Source organism: Sciurus carolinensis, chromosome 15 (genome assembly GCF_902686445.1).
Source record: "Sciurus carolinensis chromosome 15, mSciCar1.2, whole genome shotgun sequence".
Lineage (NCBI taxonomy): Eukaryota > Metazoa > Chordata > Mammalia > Rodentia > Sciuridae > Sciurus > Sciurus carolinensis.
This window is the reverse complement of record NC_062227.1, coordinates 47,715,181-47,736,504: the sequence shown is the minus strand read 5'-3', so window position 1 is coordinate 47,736,504 and position 21,324 is coordinate 47,715,181.

Below are 21,324 nucleotides of genomic sequence, written 5' to 3'. Positions count from 1 at the left end.
TCAAAAACTTTTACAAATAGTAAAGGAGTTTCTCTGGAACAAGGATAGGATAATTAGAGAAGCAGAACAAGAAAGACATTTTTTAAAAAGGCTTTTTTGCATTACCAGTGTTATTTTTTCACATATATAAAGTTATCACAAGTTTCCCCAGAGTACTACTTAATAAGCAGAATTATAACTCAGAACTCCCCACATTTAAGGTTGTCCACTTTTCATGGTACCTGGATACCTCTCTCAACACACTTTCTTAAAGTTGCTTCTGGCCGTAGACAAAACGTTTCATGGAAAAGACCAGGAAAACACAGCTGTGGCCTGACTGCCACCCACACCTCCATTCTTTCCTCCATTTTACTCCTCGTCCTACTGACAACATGCTGTTATTGTCTGTAACCTCCCTGTATTACTCTCACTGCTACTACTACTGCTGTTTTCCCCTTTTAATGAGGTCTACCTGCTTCTTTTGGCACTGGTCTTATTACTTGCCTGGAATGTTCAAGAGCTCATTGAAACCAAACTAGCTTACTAGAGTTTTTTCAAAGATATATTCCTGTTAGACCCAATTTCCATATCAACATCAGAGTTCACCTGAGACTCTCTGTTTAGGCGTCAGAAGACAAAAACTCACCCTGACTCCCACTCAATCTGTGTACATTATACCTATTTGTGCACTGGTCCCCTGCTCCTTGATTTTCTTGGCCACCCAAAGACAGGCACACCGAGGTCACGTTTCTCTTCCTGACTAATCTGCAGATCTGAGTGCCTGTCAGCTACATTCCGTGTGTAAGAAGCTGGTAGTAGGTTCCTGAATCCATGATGTTCCCATGTGGTTGTACCCAGGACAAGTGAGAGAGCAGTGCATTCACCTCAAATTTCAGCAGAGTCAGGGAGATGACATGCTTTGCTTTTAAATAGATTAGGTGAGTGATTGAAATTAAGTTCTAGCCTGAGTTTTATGGAAAACATGGTGATGTTTCCAACTAACAAAACATCCTTTGAATCTGAAAATCATAATGGGGTCTTCTTAAATATGTTTTTTCTTAAAGTTGTATGTTCTTCTGATGCCAATTATCATCTTTCTTTAATAATTTCTGCAGATACAGAAGCGTGGTTTGGAGAGGTGATGAAGTATGCCTGTAAACTCTTCTATATGCTACACTCGTGAAAACATATTTTCAGTACTATTTTGAATTTGAGAAAAGAAATCCAGAGATTTCTAAAATGTAATTACTAGCTCATGTGGTGACTAAAAGTCATATTAATTAGGAAATGTTTAAGGGAACTCAGATGTGTAACCTGGGAAAAAAGAGAAGATAGGGGACACCGAATTTTGAATGCATTAAATAAGGAACTGGAAGAATTCTTTGGTATGAGACCAGTACACAGAGTTCTACACTCAAACAGAACTGAGTTCAAGTTTTAATTCTCCATTGGTGAGTTCTGCGGCCCTCAATTACTTTGTCTTCTACTTGTGTAAATTAAGAGAAAAGAATAATTAGTATAACATATGATTGTTTTGATAATTAATTAACACATATGTTCATTTTTATTTCACACCAAGCATATAAGAAAATATTCTGCCACTCATATCATCCTCATTATCATGATTAGCATTGTCATACATTATTACCATTCCAATGAAGAAAGCAAATACTAACAAATGAATGTCCTAGCTCAATGAAAAGGTGACTTTCTTAACAAATGAAATAACCATGGGACAGAGAGTTCAATGAACTAATGAGCTTCCAATGGCCCTCTCACAGGAATTCTGTAATTAAAAGGAGTTCCTGCATTAAGAAGTAGGTTACACCTGATGATCATTAAGGCCACTCTTACCTTTCAGATGTAATGTAATGATTAAGTTCACACAGCTCATTAGTGCTCATAAATATGGGGGTGTCACTGTGGGCCCAAACCGTTCTTCCTTCTAGTTAGTAGGGAGAAAGTTTACCTTGAGAGATTCTGCTCCTATTTCTGCATGAATGCCAAGCAAAGTGGTATCTTAGGCCTTGTGAGCAGCCAGGTCTCCTTCTCTTATTATTATTATTTTTTTCATCCTGAAAGCCTTAAGAGAAGAGACTGCCTGTTCCTCCATTCTACTCCCCCAAGAAAATGACAAAATGACATTCTTTCCCACTGTCTGTGAAATGATTTCTGTTAACAGCTCTGGAAAATGCTGCAAAGATGTGAGAGAAATGATGGCAGGATTTGTTGACAAGAAGGCAAAATGAAGGAATTCAGAAAAAATCACTCACATTAGAGGCTGAGGGACTTGTGCATTCCAACTGCTCCTCTCTCCCCTGGCTTGGTGCTGTGTCAGAATAATCTCCAGGGAATCAGGGTCTTCTTTCAAGTAACTCAATCAATAGTGCTTCTAACAGAGTCAAATGGATTTCACCATTAGCAGATTTTAATTTTATGTTTTGCTTAAAATTTTCTTTTGAATAATTTAATCTATTCTTCTTCATTAGATGATGGCAGTAATTTTGAAACAAATGCATGCAAGTTTGAAAAAAATCATTGTAGAAATGTCTGCTTAAAACGTTCTTATATTTTATAACAATAATTTCTATTCAGATATCCTTTAAGGAAGTGGTTTTTTTTTTTTTAAATATAAGGTCATGGAAAGTATACCTTGCCTTGATGTGAGTGGAAGTATCTAAAGAAATGTTATTTTTAGATCCAAGTCAGATCAGTGTGCTTGAATGAGATTCACTCTAGAGTATTCTAGACTCTTATTTTAGAAACACTTTGAAGTCCTTACATGAATTAATGGAAGGATAAACAAAAAAATCACTCTGAGGGAAATAGTCAAAATTATGTGAGATAGACATGGACTTTGGGGTATAAGTTTTGTAAATTCTGACTATGAAAACGACATTGTCTTAGCTAATTTACTTGTCTATCAAATCCTCAGTTTTTTGTCCTATACAATGATCATGAAGATTGATACTTCACAGATTAGTTCCCAGGCAGATTTTGGGGATCCCTAGTATAGTGTATGGCAGGAGTCCAACACTCACAAAAGATTATAAATAATTACTCCCTCTTTGATGTGAATGAGACTATCATAGATACAGGTGTGAGATTTAGGATGGGTGATTTTTTTTTTTAAGTTTCATGAATACTGACAGGAGGCAATAATGGATAGAATGTAATAAATTGTGAATTTACATGAAAGTGAGAAAAGGAAAATCACTTAGGATCAAAGGGATGTGCTTGAATCACACAAAGTCTCAATCTTGGAATTCAAGAATCTAAGAAGAATAAAGGAAGTGACATTCCAGGAAGGAAACATATGAAGCTTTAAACCAAGCATGGGATATACAAGGAAAAGTATGAAAATGTCCTGGTTTAAACAAAGAGAAATGTTGGAGAAAGAAGAGAACGGAAAAGTGAGGGTGGGTCATGACTGGGAGAAGCCAGACAGTCATCATCGTAATTTGAGTTACTCCCTTTTGAAAATGTTCATATCTCCTGCAAAGAAGCCAGTAGTGTGTATCCCAAGAAATATTTCAAGTGTACTACTTAGGAACACAGGCATGAATGGCAGTGTGTATCATATACAGATTCTCACCTCAGAATCAGCTTGAATTTAAGATCTCTGTGATACCCAAACAACCTGGGAAAATGATATTAATTTGTGCAACTCACCTAATCTCTTTGTGCCTCAAGTTTTTCATCTGTAAAATGGTCATAGTGCTAATTCATTGCCCATAATATCATTGTAATGATTAAATAAGGTTATGGATGCAAAGTGTTTTACACAATCCCTGGACCAAAGGAAGCACCAAATAAATACTGACTCAAAAAAAAATCAAACAATTCTAATTCATTAGTTTGAGTTAATTGCTTACAAGGTGATGATATTTCCCAAAATTATATGAGTAGCTCTTAAAATGATGCTGGTGAGATCCTTCAACACAGTAACCGTTAAGTGATTATGTTAACTATAATGGATATGTGGAGACACAATGTGATGTTAGGCAGACTGTGCAGAACTATCCTGTGAAATTTGAGATATTGGCTTCTATGCACGAATCAGGAACTAAGTGTTTTTTGACAGACTCTGGAATTGAATAAAATAAGAAGGAATAAAGTACCAGAAGAACAATAGTCCATTGTTATTTCATGATACTACTATAGCGGCCATTGAAAGTTTTTATTAAATGGTAACTGCAAGTGTCTTTTGCCAACACTTTTCTGGTCTCTTATACTTGCTCACAAAGATCTAGTCACATTATTCTGATGCAAACAGAGCTCACTTTTCCCATTACATTTTCCTTCTCCCTATCCACCAAACATTTCTTAATCCATGAAGATGATTGTTCTGGTTTGTTAATTCAGTGCACAAGTGTTTTGTTGAAGATAAGATGCTAAGATCTGTTGTGAAGCAAAGAGTATCCTTATGTTTTATGTAATAAAATCATTGATCACCAATAGAGAGCAAACCATGTTTACCTGGAGCCCCCTGCTCCCAAAGGATTTATTCATAGCAATAATAGTTACCTATGGGACACAAGCAGCGTCTCTGCTTTGCCAACTCTGGCCAGTAATGCCCTGTGCAAATGAATTTAGAGATTTTCTCAGCTTGTGTTCATACGCTACAAAAGGGAAATAGCCCAAATTGCACCTACTTGGGCCTGAATTATCGACTTCAGCTTTGAAGTGCAAATGAGCTGAATGAAAACATACTTAGACTGCAACACAGAAACTATTCCTACAAGCTGATTGATGGTGCATTAACTGTCTTGTAAGGAAAGCCTTGTATTGCAATGGATTTGTGTCCTCAGGTCCAATTTTCCACAGATGAAGGTGAACGCCATCCACTATATGCACCAGTCAATAGCTTTTTATTTTTTTCTTAAAATTCTTACTTTCTCTTTTTTCTAACAATTCGAGTTCCTGAATCACCCATAAAATATGTCTTTCATAGTTTATCAGCCCTGCTGCTTTGAAAGCTAGACTTATGTACTGGAGCTAGGAAAACAAACTGCTATAAACAACTTCTCAGTAGGCTAAAATCATCAGTATTTATTGTGAATGCAAACTCCTTTGGAAACTTCTAATCACCATAATCCGTCTACATAAAAATAATCCTTGACTAAATGAATATGTCTACAAGGAAAAATGAACATTCATACAACCACACAAAATACCACGTGTGAGCAAATTTCTAAAGGATCTTCCATATTTTGCTCTTTCCAAAACAAACTCTTTATGGAACCTGAACATATATGATGGACTTTGTAAAATAATATTAGAAATTTTGGTGGCTCCCTCCAGCAATCATAGATACTAAATGAATAAATATATTCCTTCCTCACCATTTCCCATCTGTACCATCTTAAATCATGTATCAGGCATAATTGAGATGCCCTGCATTGAGAGGCCTCCAGGGAATCCCCCAGTTATGTTAGCAGAGCAGAATTTGCTACTGAGGAAGGTCCTCTTCTTTGTCGAGTGACAGATAGGTAATGTTTAACATCTGCTTATGTTAAAGGTACCATAAACATCCCTTTTGTAAGATTACAAAATTTAACTAATCTCTCACTCAACTTTACACATCTTCTAAGATTTTCTTTTCATCCTAATAATAATATTTAGAATTTTACAAGAGGAGACAAAGAATGCATATTGAAAGAGGAACAAATAAAGCTGCATCCACTTTCCCTTCTGCATGCTCCCAAGTTAGGGACAGTGAAGCCATCCCTTAGCATTCTTGGGAGGTTGGTTCCAGAATGCCCCAAATATCAAATATGTGGATGTTCAAGTCCCTTATATAAAATGACATAATATCAGCATGTATTCTAATGCACATCCTCCCTTATATTTTATTTTCTTTTCTTTTTTTTTTTTTTTCAGGAACTTATAAACTGATAGACACAATGATTTATTACAGACCCATGGTCATTATACATATTTTGATATTTCTGTGATTTGATTCATATAGCAATAATAGCAATGGTAGTGGTAGCAACAATATTTGCTCAATGAACTTAAAATCCTCCTGACTCAGCTTCCTGAGTTGTAAGCACTTTCAATATATTTATATTTACACTTATATTTACATTTGTTTATATTTAATTTTTTTTTAATTTTTTTATTTTTTTACATTTACATAGGGTAATGATGTTTATTTTATTTTTCCCCTCCCCCCACCCCTCCCACCCCTCTTTTCCCTCTACACAGTCCTTCTTTCCTTCATTCTTGCCGCTGTCCTTAGCCTAACTCTAAACCTAACCCTAAACCTAATGCTAGCCCCTCCCATCCCCCATTATATGTCCTCATCCGCTTATCAGCGAGATCATTCGACTTTAGTTTTTTGAGATTGGCTTATCTCACTCAGCATGATATTCTCCAATTTCGACCATTTGCCTACAAATGCCATAATTTTATCATTCTTCATTGCAGAGTAATATTCCATTGTATAAATATGCCACAGTTTCTTTATCCATTCATCAACTGAAGGACATCTAGGTTGGTTCCACAATCTGGCTATGGTGAATTGAGCAGCAATGAACATTGATGTGGCTGTATCTCTGTAGTATGCTGATTTTAAGTCCTTTGGGTATAGGCCAAGGAGTGGGATAGCTGGGTCAAATGGTGGTTCCATTCCAAGCTTTCTGAGGAATCTCCACACTGCTTTCCAGAGTGGCTGCACTAATTTGCAACCCCACCAGCAATGTATGAGTGTTCCTTTTTCACCCATCCTCGCCAACACCTATTGTTGCTTGTATTCTTGATAATCGCCATTCTAATTGGGGTGAGATGAAATCTTAGGGTAGTTTTGATTTGCATTTCCCTTATTACTAGAAATGTTGAACATTTTTTCATATATCTGTTGATTACTTGTACATCTTCTTCTGTGAAGTGTCTGTTCATTTCCTTAGCCCATTTGTTGATTGGATTATTTGTATTCTTCGTGTAGAGTTTTTTGAGTTCTTTATAGATTCTGGAAATTAGCGCTCTATCTGAGGTATGGTTGGCAAAGATATTCTCCCACTCTGTAGGCTCTCTCTTAACATTACTGATAGTTTCCTTTGCTAAGAGAAAGCTTTTAAGTTTGAATCTATCCCAAGTTGAAGATTTGGACCTAGTTTTTCTTCTATAAGATGCAGGGTCTCTGGTCTGATTCTGAGGTCCTTGATCCACTTTGAGTTGAGTTTTGTGTAGGGTGAGAGATAGGGGTTTAATTTCATTCTATTGCATATGGTTTTCCAGTTTTCCCAGTACCATTTGTTGAAGAGGCTCTCTTTTCTCCATTGCATATTGTTGGAACCTTTGTCTAGTATGAGAAAATTGTATTTATTTGGGTTTGTGTCCATGTCCTCTATTCTGTACCATTGATCTACCTGTCTATTTTGGTACCAATACCATGCCGTTTTTGTTACTATTGCTTTGTAGTAGAGTTGAAGATCTGGTATTGCAATACCCCCTGCTTCGCTCTTGCTACTGAGGATTGCTTTAGCTATTCTAGGTTTTTTATTCTTCCAGATGAATTTCATAATTGCTTGCTCTATTTCTGCAAGGTACATCATTGGGATTTTAATTGGAATTGCATTGAATCTGTATAGCACTTTAGGTAGTATAGCCATTTTGACGATATTAATTCTGCCTATCCAGGAACATGGGAGATCTTTCCATCTTCTAAGGTTTTCTTGAATTTCTTTCTTTAGTGTTCTGTAGTTCTCATTGTAGAGGTCTTTCACCTCTTTTGTGAGATTGATTCCCAAGTATTTTATTTTTTTCGATGCTATTGTGAATGGGGTAGTTTTCCTAATTTCTCTTTCTGAAGATTCATCACTTATGTATAAAAATGCATTGGATTTATGAGCATTGATCTTGTAACCTGCTACTTTACTGAATTCACTTATGAGTTCTAAAAGTTTTCTGGTGGAATTTCCAGGTTCCTCTAAATATATAATCATGTCATCAGCGAACAGGGATAGTTTGAGTTCTTCTTTTCCTATTCGTATCCCTTTAATTTCTTTGGTTTGTCTGATTGCTCTGGCTAGAGTCTCAAGGATGATGTTGAATAGAAGTGGTGAAAGAGGGCATCCCTGCTTTGTTCCAGTTTTTAGGGGGAACGCTTTCAGTTTTTCACCATTTAGAATGATATTAGCCATGGGCTTAGCGTAGATTGCCTTTATAATGTTTAGGAATGTTCCCACTACCCCAATTTTTTCTAGTGTTTTGAGCATGAAGGGATGCTGTATTTTATCAAATGCTTTTTCTGCATCTATTGAAATAATCATGTGATTCTTAACTTTAAGTCTGTTGATATGGTGAATGACATTTATTGATTTCTGAATGTTGAACCAACCTTGCATCCCTGGGATAAAACCCACTTGATCGTGGTGCACTATCTTTTTTAATATATATTTGTATGCAATTTGCTAAAATTTTGTTGAGAATTTTTGCATCGATATTCATTAAGGATATTGGTCTGAAATTTTCTTTCCTCGATGTGTCTCTGTCTGGTTTAGGTATCAGGGTGATATTGGCTTCATAGAACGAGTTTGGGAGGGTTCCCTCCTCTTCTATTTCATGGAATAGTTTGAGGAGTATTGGAATGAGCTCTTCTTTAAAGGTTTTGTAGAACTCGGCTGAGAACGAACCCATCTGGTCCTGGACTTTTCTTTGTTGGTAGGCTTTTGATGACCTCTTCTATTTCATTGCTTGAAATTGGTTTATTTAAGTTGTGTATGTCCTCCTCGTTCAGTTTAGGTAGTTCATATGTCTCTAGAAATTTGTTGATGTCTTCGAGGTTTTCTGTTTTGTTGGAGTATAGATTTTCGAAATAGCTTCTAATTATGTTTTGTATTTCACTCGTGTCTGTTGTGATGTTTCCTTGTTCATTCCGAATTTTAGTAATTTGAGTTTTCTCCCTCTTTCTCTTTGTTAATGTGGCTAAGGGTTTATCAATTTTATTTATTTTTTCAAAGAACCAACTATTTATTTTGTTAATTTTTCAATTGTTTCTTTTGTTTCGATTTCATTGATTTCGGCTCTGATTTTAACTATTTCCTGTCTTCTACTACTTTTGGTATTGGTCTGCTCTTCTTTTTCTAGTGCTTTGAGCTGTAGTGTTAAGTCGTTTATTTGTTGATTTCTACTTCTTTTTTTGAATGCACCCCATGAAATAAATCTTCCTCTAAGTACTGCTTTCATAGTGTCCCAGAGATTTTGATATGATGTGTCTTTGTTCTCGTTTACTTCTAAGAATTTTTTTATTTCCCTCCTGATGTCTTCTGTTATCCATTCATCATATAATAGTGTATTATTTAGTCTCCAGGTATTGGAGAAGTTTTTGTTTTTTATTCTGTCATTTATTTCTAATTTCAATCCATTATGGTCTGATAGAGTACAAGGTAGTATCTCTATCTTCTTGTATTTACTAACAGTAGCTTTGTGGCATAAAATATGGTCTATTTTAGAGAAGGATCCAGGTTCTGCTGAGAAGAAAGTGTATTCGTTCTTTGTTGGATGGTATATTCTATATATGTCCGTTAAGTCTAAATTGCTGATTGTGTTGTTGAGATCTATAGTTTCTTTATTCAATTTTTGTTTGGACGATCTATCCAGTGGTGAGAGAGGTGTGTTAAAATTGCCTAGTATGATTGTGTTGTGGTCTATTTGAATTCTGTAATTGAGAAGGATTTGTTTGACGTACGTGGATGAGCCAATGTTCGGGGCATAGATATTTATGATTGTTATGTCTTGCTGATTTATGCTTCCCTTAAGCAGCATGTAATGTCCTTCTTTATCCCTTCTGATTAGTTTTGGTTTGAAGTCCACATTATCTGAGATGAGGATGGATACTCCAGCTTTTTGCTGTGTCCGTGTGCATGGTATGTTTTTCCCCATCCTTTCACCTTTAGTCTATGGGTGTCTCTTTCTATGAGGTGAGTCTCTTGCAGGCAGCATATTGTTGGATTTTTCTTTTTAATCCAATCTGCCAGCCTGTGTCTTTTGATTGATGAATTCAGGCCATTAACATTCAGGGTTATTATTGTGATATGATTTGTATTCCCAGTCAATTGACTCATATTTGTTTTTGACGTGATTTGGTTTCTCCTTTATTTGGCTATTCCTTTAGGCTAGCGCCTCCTGTTGCTGATTTGCATCGTTGTTTTTCATCTCTTCCTCATGGAATATTTTGCTAAGAATGTTCTGTAATGCTGGCTTTCTTTTTGTAAATTCCTTTAGCTTTTGTTTATCATGGAAGGATCTTATTTCATCGTCAAATTTGAAGGTAAGTTTTGCTGGGTATAAGATTCTTGGTTGGCATCCGTTTTCTTTCAGGGCTTGGTATATGTTGTTCCAGGCCCTTCTAGCTTTTAGGGTCTGGATTGAAAAATCTGCTGATATTCTTATTGGCTTCCCTCTGAATGTAATTTGATTCTTTTCTCTCACGGCCTTTAAAATTCTGTCTTTATTTTGTATGTTAGGTATTTTCATAATAATGTGCCTTGGTGTGGGTCTGTTGTAATTTTGTATGTTTGGAGTTCTATAAGCCTCTTGTACTTGGTTTTCCATTTCATTCTTCAGATTTGGGAAATTTTCTGTTATTATTTCATTGAATAGATTGTTCATTCCTTTGGTTTGTTTCTCTAAGCCTTCCTCAATCCCAATAATTCTTAAATTTGGCCTTTTCATGATATCCCATAATTCTTGTAGATTCTGTTCATGATTTCTTACCATCTTTTCTGTTTGGCCAACTTTGCTTTCGAGATTAAATAATTTGTCTTCAATGTCTGAGGTTCTGTCTTCCAGGTGTTCTATCCTATTAGTTACGCTTTCCATGGAGTTTTTAACTTGGTTTATTGTTTCCTTCATTTCAAGTATTTCAGTTTGCTTTTTTTTTAGTATCTCTAACTCTTTATTGAAATGATCTCTTGCTTCCCGTATTTGGTCTTTTAACTGTTGATTGGTGCGATCATTTAATGCCTGCATTTGCTCTTTCATCTCCTCCTTCAATGCCTGCATTTGCTCTTTTATCTCCTCATTAGCTTCCCTGATCGTTTTAATTACGTACATTCTGAACTCCCTTTCTGACATTTCTTCTGCTGTGCTGTCATTGGGTTTTATTGATGTAGTATCTAGGTTTGTTTGGGACATTTTCTTCCCTTGTTTTCTCATAATGGTCAGTTGTCAGTGGGACCCTGAGATATTGCAGTTTTCCGCTATTGGCTTATAGTGTTCCGGTAGATTTCCAGTGTATCACCACCCAGCCTTCAGTAGCCTGATGTCTTGGAGGAATCTGATAAAGCAGCTCATCTGAAGAAAACTGCCCCTAGCCCCCTACTGGTTCCACGGTTTGGAACTGGCTCTGTGTGGAAATGCTCTCACTGTGGGCCTGCGCCGTGCAGCTGGCCGTGTGGGAGGAGCCCACTGCCGGAGTGTGGAAGGCTACCTTGGGAAGACTCTAGCTGCCCTGCCTGGCTCCAATAAGCCACCTCTATCTGGGCCTGCCACCCGGTCTGAGCTTTACCCAGTGGGCAGACTCACCCGTGGCTCTATTTCAGTCTGAGTCTCTCAATGCCTCCCCTTCTTAACTCCAGGGTTCTGGAGCGACTGGGGGTGCAGTCTCCTTCTAGGCCGCCATCTTGGATCGCCCCGTGAAGAGAGCCTGCAGCCGGAGTGGGCAGAGCCGCCTGAAGAGGTCTCTGGCTGCCCTGCCCTAATCTCAGAGGCTGTTTGCGGATCGCGGCTCTCTGCTGGTTCGTTGCCGGAGTACGCTGCGCTGCAGGGGCTCCGGGACTCGGAGCTTGTTCTGGTCAGAAAGGCTCTCACTAGCGGGCCAGTTCCGTTCTGAGAACCTGGAGAAGCTGGCTCTTTATTTTCTTTTTATTAGAGTCTCATAGGTATACATAATAGTTGCATTCATCCTGACACACTCATACATGCATGAAATCCAACTTCAGTTCATGATCCCCACCTTTTACCTCCTATCCTCTGTTCTCTGTTCTCTTTCTTTTATTGTAATAGACTTCCTTTTGTTCATCTGTTTATTTATATTTGATTGGTTCTTTTTATTTATGCATGAAGGTGAAATTTCCTCTGGCACCTGCACATAACATGTTCTTTGATAATTAATTCTGTCTTGCCTCCCCTTTTCCATCTCTCTAGTCTACCTCTTGATCTCTTTCTTCTACATTACTGATCTTCCCTTTATGTTTATGATACCCTATCCTTCCATCCTCATTTCCTGTATTTTACTCTAGCTTGTACATATGAGAAAAAAACATTTGACCTTTCTTAGTTTGGCTTGTTTCACTTAGCATTATGCTCACCATTTCCTTTCAGTTACTGGCAAATATCATGATTTCATATTTCTTTACCTACCATATACTTTAAGTCATATCTAAATAATTTATAATATGTAAAACAAAGTAAATGGTATCTGAAATGTTATTATACTGCATTGTTTAGGAAATAATGAGGAAGGAACAAAAAGCTGTTTATGTTCAGTTCAGATGCAATTTTCCCCCCAAATATTTTCAACTCACAATTGGTTGAATCCACAGATAAGGACTCACAGATGAATTTTCATAACAAGTTTATTATTGAAGTATCCCTCCTTACATAAAGATACTTTCTCCAGAAATGACCCCAGAGAATGTTTGGATATAGATTTTAACATGTTTCCCACTAAGATCACAAGGGGGAAGGACTGCGATTAATGAAATGCAGAGACAGTCCTCAAAATTCATTGTAGTTCACTCACTATTTTCAACCAGTTCTCTGATAGCATAAATGCGAGAGAGAGCAAAATTCATTGAATTGAATTTCCCATGGCTCACAAAGAAAGGACAGAACAAAGGGGTCTTGCCAGCCAACAAATGAACTAATCCAACTCCAAGTAATTAGTAGGTATCAGTTCAGTGGTGCTGAAGTTTGAATTCCTTAATAAACGGGTAAAATTATCATGCAATAGGAACCAAATGAGAAAGAAGGAAAGAAGATGAACCCATTTGACTATAAAATTGTACCTGAGCCATTCCTCCCGATTAGATAGACCTAAAATCCCACTTTTTGCAGCTTCAAAATGGTTTCAGAAAAGTTTTTATTATTATCATTGTTCAATTTCATGCGTCTCTGCACTTGAACTTCCAGCCAGGAGCAGGAGTCGAACTGCCAGAAATGCTGTGAAGAAGCTGTTTTTCGTGGCATTTCCAGCCAATATTTTCAGGCCCAGGAGGTTTGAAGACACATCCAAACTTTTGAGTGCTAATATGATTTGAACCTCTGAATCTTCAGAGATTTTTCTTTCCCAATCAGAACCAAATTATGAGCTAAGGAAGCAGAAGAACGGAATACAATTTCAGAAGTTATTTTCTGTATGAGATTCAATATCTGCAGGTCTCCAGATTTCTCTTATGTTTCTTCTTTACTCTGAACATTAAGTGTAATATCTATAAAACTAATTATGATGCATATTATCAAGAGTGACCAGTGTTTCTTGCGAATGGCCTCTTTGTGAAATTTCAATCTCTATTTGAATGAGTTTTCAGTTTAACAAGAATATGTATATGTTTAATGATCACTGTAGAGCAGCTGTGTTCTATACAGAACATATTAAATTATCATTTAATTTATCTGTCATTATAAGGCAATGGTATTTTCTGATAACCAGAATCTAGTTTCAAAAGTAAAAAATGAGCTTATTTCGATAAACTGTGATAGAGATATTTCTAACCTGTCTCATCAAAGTATTCTAAATACCCTTTAACCATTGCTTGATAACTTACAATTACTACTACAATTATTTCTGTGCTATCTGGAAATACACATTTGGTTTAAATTTTTGATGTAACATTTTATTGTTATCATCTATAATTTTTTTTGCAAATGTCTACCAACCTGTTTCATACAAAACCTTACCTCTTGTCTAATTTTGAACCTAAACTATGTTGTGATATGAATAAGCAGATAATGAAGTGGTATGTTAAATCAGAGTTATTAGGTGTTGAATGGAGAACTCAAGTACGTGCCTTTAGAGTTAGGGCTTTTATGACAATTAATTCTTGTTATCAAAGAATTTCTTTTTTCTGTTTATTCTCAGAAATGGGTTTATATTGCCATGAGATAGGATTATTACAAGTTTAATCTCTGAGCACATGTTTATCAGCTACATTCTTCAGTGATGAGCATCTTAGTCAGGAGACTGGTATACAAAGGGATGCAAACCTATTTATACTTTAGAGAAAGGAATTGAGTCCACATGCACAAAGACAAAGCAGACAGATGTTCATTATGTGAACATGCCAACACCATGTTCACCTGCCCCTAGGTAGCTCATATGAGACAGTTTCCCAAATCACCTATGCTTCTTATGTGCAGCATTAGACCTACTCTGCATGAAGTCAGTGTGTCTAAAGAGTTAAAATCATCACAAAATGATTGAACTTTCTGGAATCAGCTTGAGTTCAAATGCTGGCTTAAATACTTTTTTTTAATCACATGAAACATTTTAATATTGTTTATTAGTATAGTTTGGGCATGACATAAATTTTTTTGTATGTGAATGCAAGAAAAATCAATATGCACTCTACTGTACACTGGGCATTGTTATAAGTAATTTATATATTGAGTAATTCTTATAACAGCCCTGTAAAGAAGGTACCTTTATTTTGCAGCAAGGGTAAATAAGACACAGAAGTTAAGTAACTTGCCCGATGCTACATGACTAGAGAGTAGTCAGAATATGAACTCAAGGAGTATGGTGTTGAACCTTGTGTTTTCAATTATACTATATTAAAGGGATATTGAATGACTAAAACATATCATTGATGTTATGTTAACTGAAAACAAAAAGAAGATCTGCTCTGTCACATTATTTTGTTTTGTGACCACTGCTTATATTTGCCCCAGCTGTCTCCTGGAAGAGCTTAAGACCATGAGTACAAAGGACTGCACAATATCTGATAAGGAGTTCAGGGCTGCGGTGAGAAAGCAAGTTAGGAGGATCAGGGGAAAGACAAGTTAATGATAAAGAAAAAGGAGGAGGAAAGGAAAGTCACAAACATTTCCCCTGTTATCCATTTTGCCTTTCCATGATCCAGATTCATTGTATGTCAACCTCTTAGGCCTTTTCCTCTCCTTCTGAGCAATGGCCATGACAAAAAATGATCAAGAAACTGGACATTTCATCCACACCTAATTCCTCCTCTCTGTGATATCTTAGTACAAACAAAGTCCAGTTTGTGCTTTAAAAATATATATTTGTTAAACTAACTAAATCAGTCAATGAAGATATTGTTTATTTACCCTGAGTCTGAATTTGAATCATTAGGAATAAAACAGGGTATAGTGAAGAACTTAACATCTTATTTTAAACTTACATATAAAATATATGAACACATGTACACACACCCAACTTTCAGTACAATATTATTATAAGCCAAAAAGAAATTAATTTAGGTTTTGGAAACGTAAATTAGTAATTGGTTTCCGCAGATTGAGATTTTTCTCTTTTGCAGTCTGGACAACACACTGCCACATGTGGACATTGATTCTGTGTGAGCTTTAAGGGAAGCATATCGGTGCCTGAAACTAACATCCAGAACCTCACCTAACTCTGTGGACATAAATCACGCTGCTGTCACTGTAGGGAATAAAAATCGCACTTTTTAAATTCAGCGAAACATGCTCCTTCCTTCTTCACCACCATCCTGATCAAATAACTGCGAAGAACTTGACAGCATGAGGATGATCACATGATTGAGTGATCAGGAAATAAGACTTACACGTATTTTTCAGTCCTTTGCCTTACTTTTGCTTTAAAATCTTGTTCATTTTATGATAGGTTTTCAATTTATTTTCAATTTACATCAGGACTTAGGGTAGTCAAAAAAAAAGGTTAAACATGATAACAATAGGCCCATGTTAGAAGAATATGTTTATCTAATTTCTGGGATAGTGTGTGCCTTAAAGAAATGAAACTTTTGGTTACTTTAATTTTGAATATATATTTGTGTATTTTATATATTATCAAATCAGGAAAGTAGTTCTTTAGAAGATATTCATCAGACGGAAGTTTAAAATTTATTTATAAAAAATGTCTATTCAAGTTTTGACAACTGATGTAGGGTTTTCTTGGACTTTGATACATTTTAAATGGCTCATTGTAGTTTGAGCATCTATTTTGACTTTGAGAATCTTAAGGCAGGTGACAAAAGAGGAATTATGACAGTGTATCAGAAAATACACCAGACTGAATGTGGAGATTCCTGGGTTCCTCACTTGGATTTGCTACAGATGTATTTACCAACTGACTTCAGTGTATTCATGTACCAAATGAGGCTGATAAGCATATTCTCTCTAGCTTCAGTAGCCATTGTGAGCTTGGACTCAACTAACTCCTACAAAAACATTTTGTGATATTCTAGGCATGATAAAAACTGTAATCTCCACGTGTTATTGTTCTTTATTCCCAGGTCCCAATGCAGCTACTGTTGCATAGATGTATTAAACTAAATAAGATGAAACTAAACAAACAAAACATGTAAACAAATAAGAAAATACTTTATTGATGTGGGAGAAATGACATTTTAAATATTAAAATAGTATCAGAATGATTTTAAATAAGTGAGGCATTTCTGATGAATTCATAATGAATTTAACATTGCATTTCTAGGTATAGATTCCAGAGAAGCCATGATACAGAATAATTAGTATTTTAAAATTAATAAATCAAATCAATACAATGAAAATTTGTGTGTCTAAAACATTTGGAAATGGTTCTATGGTTTTCCAGATATTGTTCTGAGAATTTAATTAGGTTCTGAATATGCTGTACAAATTATTTTGTTTTTATACTTTTTGTTGCTCCATCCAGTATTCAGAATATTATTAAGTTAATTCCAAAATAATGCAGGTATTGAAGGGGGAGAGATTTACTAGACTTCATAAAGTTTTGCACATTTGGTGATATTTCATAAGAATTAGAATGCCTAATAGCAAGGAGAAGATATGAGGGGACTGAGTGGTTGGAGTCTCTCTGGTGGAAGATGTGGGAAGGGGTAAAAGTCAACATTTTTCCTAACCTCTTCTTTTCCTGTACTCTCACAAAGGGTTTCTGCAAGTTATGCCAGAAAGTTTTGCCTCTCCTTTGATACTTAAGGGGCTCAAATTCATAGTCTACCTTTGGACCAGAGCAGTATTAAAATGACTTTTTACCAAAGTGGCCCCATGCAGAATGGCTTTACCTGAAATAAAGTGAAACTAATAAATCCATAAGTGTTAGTTGATTCTCTACCTACAAGTCTATAAGTATGATTTTGTCAATGTATATTGAAGTTTAACATAAAGTTACATCCTAATGAAATATGTTACTAAAATTCATGAAAAAAATGTATCCATCTTGTAGGAAATGTCTTAGGGCATCCTGTTTATTTTATTTGATTTGATCTGATCATTAGCTGGCAGCCTCAGAAATGCCAGGGACTATTTGGTGTATACTGGGTTCCAACTGAACATGTGCAAATGACTAGTGAGTCAAGACTGAGGAAAGTAGAAGAAAGTTCCAAAGGTATATATTTGTTGTAACATTATATAAAATACCTCAAAGGTGAAGCTTTGCAGGAAGTATAGCAAAACAGGTTGACTTTGGTTCATTCCAATATTTCTTCAATCAAAAAAAAGCATGTACAATAAGCATGCCTTCCATCAAATTACTCATTTCAGAAACATACTGATTTTTAAAGGATCTATGATTATGATGAGCCTATTAGAAGTCTTATCTACTTGATCAAAAATACATAGCATTATATAATATCTCTCTGACCTTGAAATTTGATAGTCCTCATATCCCTTTGGAAGGAAAAGAGGTTTGGTAGAAAAGAATTGCAAACCATTGAGTGGGATACTAAAAAACTAACAATGTTGAATCTATTCTGAGTCTAAATAAGCTTGCCTAATGTTATATTTATGCCTGAATTCATAACAAAACCCTATACAATGCAATTGCCTAACTTGAAAGTTCAGATGTTACTTTGTAATGGCAGAATTAATTTCCTTGATTGCTAATCCATCACTCCTAAGTGTGATGCATGTGGTATCAAACATGGGTATTTCTGCTATCATTAATTGTGGCATATTGTCACAACCGATAAGGAAATGCAGTAAGAGAAAAAGAAGAGAGTCCCTGATATTGGCAGTTTAGCCTTGTCTTCTCATAAACCATGGCAGGTATATCCAGAGCCCTCAGAATAAGAGAGGGCCCTCATGATTCTCACAAGGAGAAAAGACAGGCTTCCAGAAGCATCAATCACTGGGTGAGGCTTTGCTCTCCATTTGCAAAGCTGTTGTTTATTGTAAGATAATGATTGATAGGGTCTAAACAAATGCTCCAAGAAATCACTGAAGGTGCAGACGCTTAGGTGTGACATTTGGCCACAGGAAATCTGCAGGGAACAGACCAGCTGGCAATAAGGACATTCTGAGGAAATTAACACAAATGCATTTAAAAGAAGAGCAAATAATGAACTCTGGGTTAAATGACAGCAAGGTAAAATGGCAATTATGGATACCAGGTAGACTATGTGCCACAGAGGAAAGAAAATGGGAAGGCATAGGGCAATAAAAACTATTTGGGTGGATTTCATTAAGAAAAGGGCATCTTTTAAAGTAGTCACTCCTAATAAAAACAGAACATTCACTTAGGAAGGCAGAAGATTCAAGAGATAACATGCAAATAAATGAACCAGTCTTGGAGAATTTTGTTATGAATATAGGCACAATTGGAAACAGAAAAGTGTGAATTATTGATATACATGTTTTACCCCATTTAAATTCCATGGAGGGAAGTTGAAGAAAGACAGCAGAGTTTGTTTGCCACCGTGAGAACCATGCAATCCCAGCATCAAGGTACTCAGAAACTTCTGTGTGCTGATGACACATAGACAAACATCCATACTGCTGACTTTGTTTGCATTTTTACTGGGGCAGATGAACACTGTGCAGATCAATTCTGGTGTCATGACTTTCACACAAGTTAAAGACCTTTCTCCATCATAAGCCTTGTTTTTTCAAAACCCAGCTCTTTAGTCTCACAAGTGACAACTTTCATCAATAACCACCTGATTGGTAAAGACCAATCTCCTTTTATCTCTCCTTAAACATGCCCTGGTTTTAAAATTTGGTGTTTTTTGCAACACTTGTCTTTTTGGTTTCTGCCCTTTATTCACAACCTCCCTCTGCATTAGGCCCAATTCCATGGTTCACCCTAAGGTGGTATCAGTTTTTTAACCTCTTTCATTTCTATTTTTATCTTTTTTTAAATTAAAAACATGAAGACTATACATAGAGTTATAAATATTGAATGGGCTAAGCTGTATAAATCTTGGTATATAGTTTTCGACACAACAAATATACCTTCCTTCGGTTCCCATAGATTTCTTAAGATCTAACAGTTAATGATAGGATTATCAGCAGGTCATTAAGCTGATGTGCAATTAATACTATATATACAGGAGATAGGAGAAGATTCTACTTTGTTTCAATTCCCTTTTCTGATACTTTACCTGTTAGCCCTGATTTGTGCACAATAGCACATGGATGTCTGTGTGCACTTGGTTCTGTGCTCCTTCATCATGCAAGGTCTCCATCTGCGTTGAGTTGATAAGTGTTGATAGGTTGCTTTAGGAGCCCAGGTTTCATGAGGGAGAAGGCAGCTTGTCCTCTGCATCTGACGTGGAAGCTCACCCATGGTAAGGAGAGAAAAATAAGTGTTTTTAGAAGATATGGTACCTAATCAAGTTGATGAAAATTTCCTGAAAATAATAACTATGTTTGCTTCATAAATGGCATTTTAGCATCAGTGCCTTGTTTTTTTTTTTTTTTTCCCCCCCCCACTGTCTTTCATTCATGGAAAATAAAAATGCATCCTGGGTACTGGGAAGATAGCTCAGTTGGTAGAGTGCTTGCCTTGTAAGCACAAGGCCCTGAGTTCGACCCCCAGCATCCAAAAAAAAAAAAAAAAATGCATCCTGACCCATGACCCACTGGAAAGGAGCAGGAGGGAGGGCACAACCAGAAAAGCAAACTTCTGAAGGATTCAGCATATACTTCAACTTCCTTTGTGTGACATGGGGATGGGGTTGGGGAATCACTTGACACTTGGGATTGTAGTGTCTTCACATAATAAATCAGTGCCCTAATATCTTCCTACAAATAAAGCGTAAGTTACTAAGAGGGGTAAATAAAACTTTCTCTTGAAACCTCTTTAAAATTTAAAAATAAAAGAAGTAAAGAAAGAAGAAATGTCAGAAGGAAGAAAGGGAAGAAGAAGAGGAGAGGAGCATAATCTTAGAGTTTCAGTTGCACACAATTAATTAAGCTTCTCTCTTTCCCAAACCCAGAAAAGCAAGTAAAGAAATAAAAAACCAACTATGCTACAAATATCATTGAAAGGATTCACCAAATCCTTTTGATCTGTTTCCTATAGCCTCCTCCTAGACTCCATCTTTTAGCCTTGCAAGTTTGTGACTGTGTTCTTGAGTTCTGTTCTACGGAATGAAGGTGGAGGAGATAAGCCAATTGCAGACTAGGTTCTGAAATCTTCTCCCTGTTACTGATGAGGTTATCTGTGAATTGATAACTACCTCCAGCAATGGCAAAATATTGAACATGAAAGAAAATGTCTACATGGTGTGTACATGACACAGTCATGGATAAATTTTACAGAGTAACATGCATAGGGAGGACAAATTTGATCTTAGTACCATAACCATATGAGGAAGTAGAAAAGGGAGATTGCAGACATGAAGCATGTCAGGACACTGAATCTCCACTTTGAGCAATACAAAGCCAATCATCAGAGAAATATTGCCAATGAGACAAAACAATATAAGCATTTTATTTACAGGAACATATAAAATAGAAAGGAAAATACAGGTTAAAGTAAAGGGATTTCTTGCCCAGGGAGTGGAAACTTGGGGGTGGGGGGACAAAAAAAGAAGGCACTACCATTTCTTATTTTGAGTTTCATAGTATGGTTTGACTATTTAAAAATTATCTAAGTACATTAATTAATTTAAAATATTCTTTTTAAGACAGTATAATAAAATGAGACAACATTGCAGCATAAAAATAAAATACTTTATAGTAAAGTATATTAAAGTAACAGGTGGAACAAAGAGCACTTACTGAGACTATTGAAATGGATTCTAAGCACTGCCAAAAGTAGCAAGCTAGAAAATTTAAGTATTCATACAAGTATCTTAATGCCAAATCACATATTTCAGGTCATGAGTATTAACCCTGGCTCTGCCATAAGCTTAATTAAAACTTGACCTTAAGTAAATCTCCTTTCTTCCC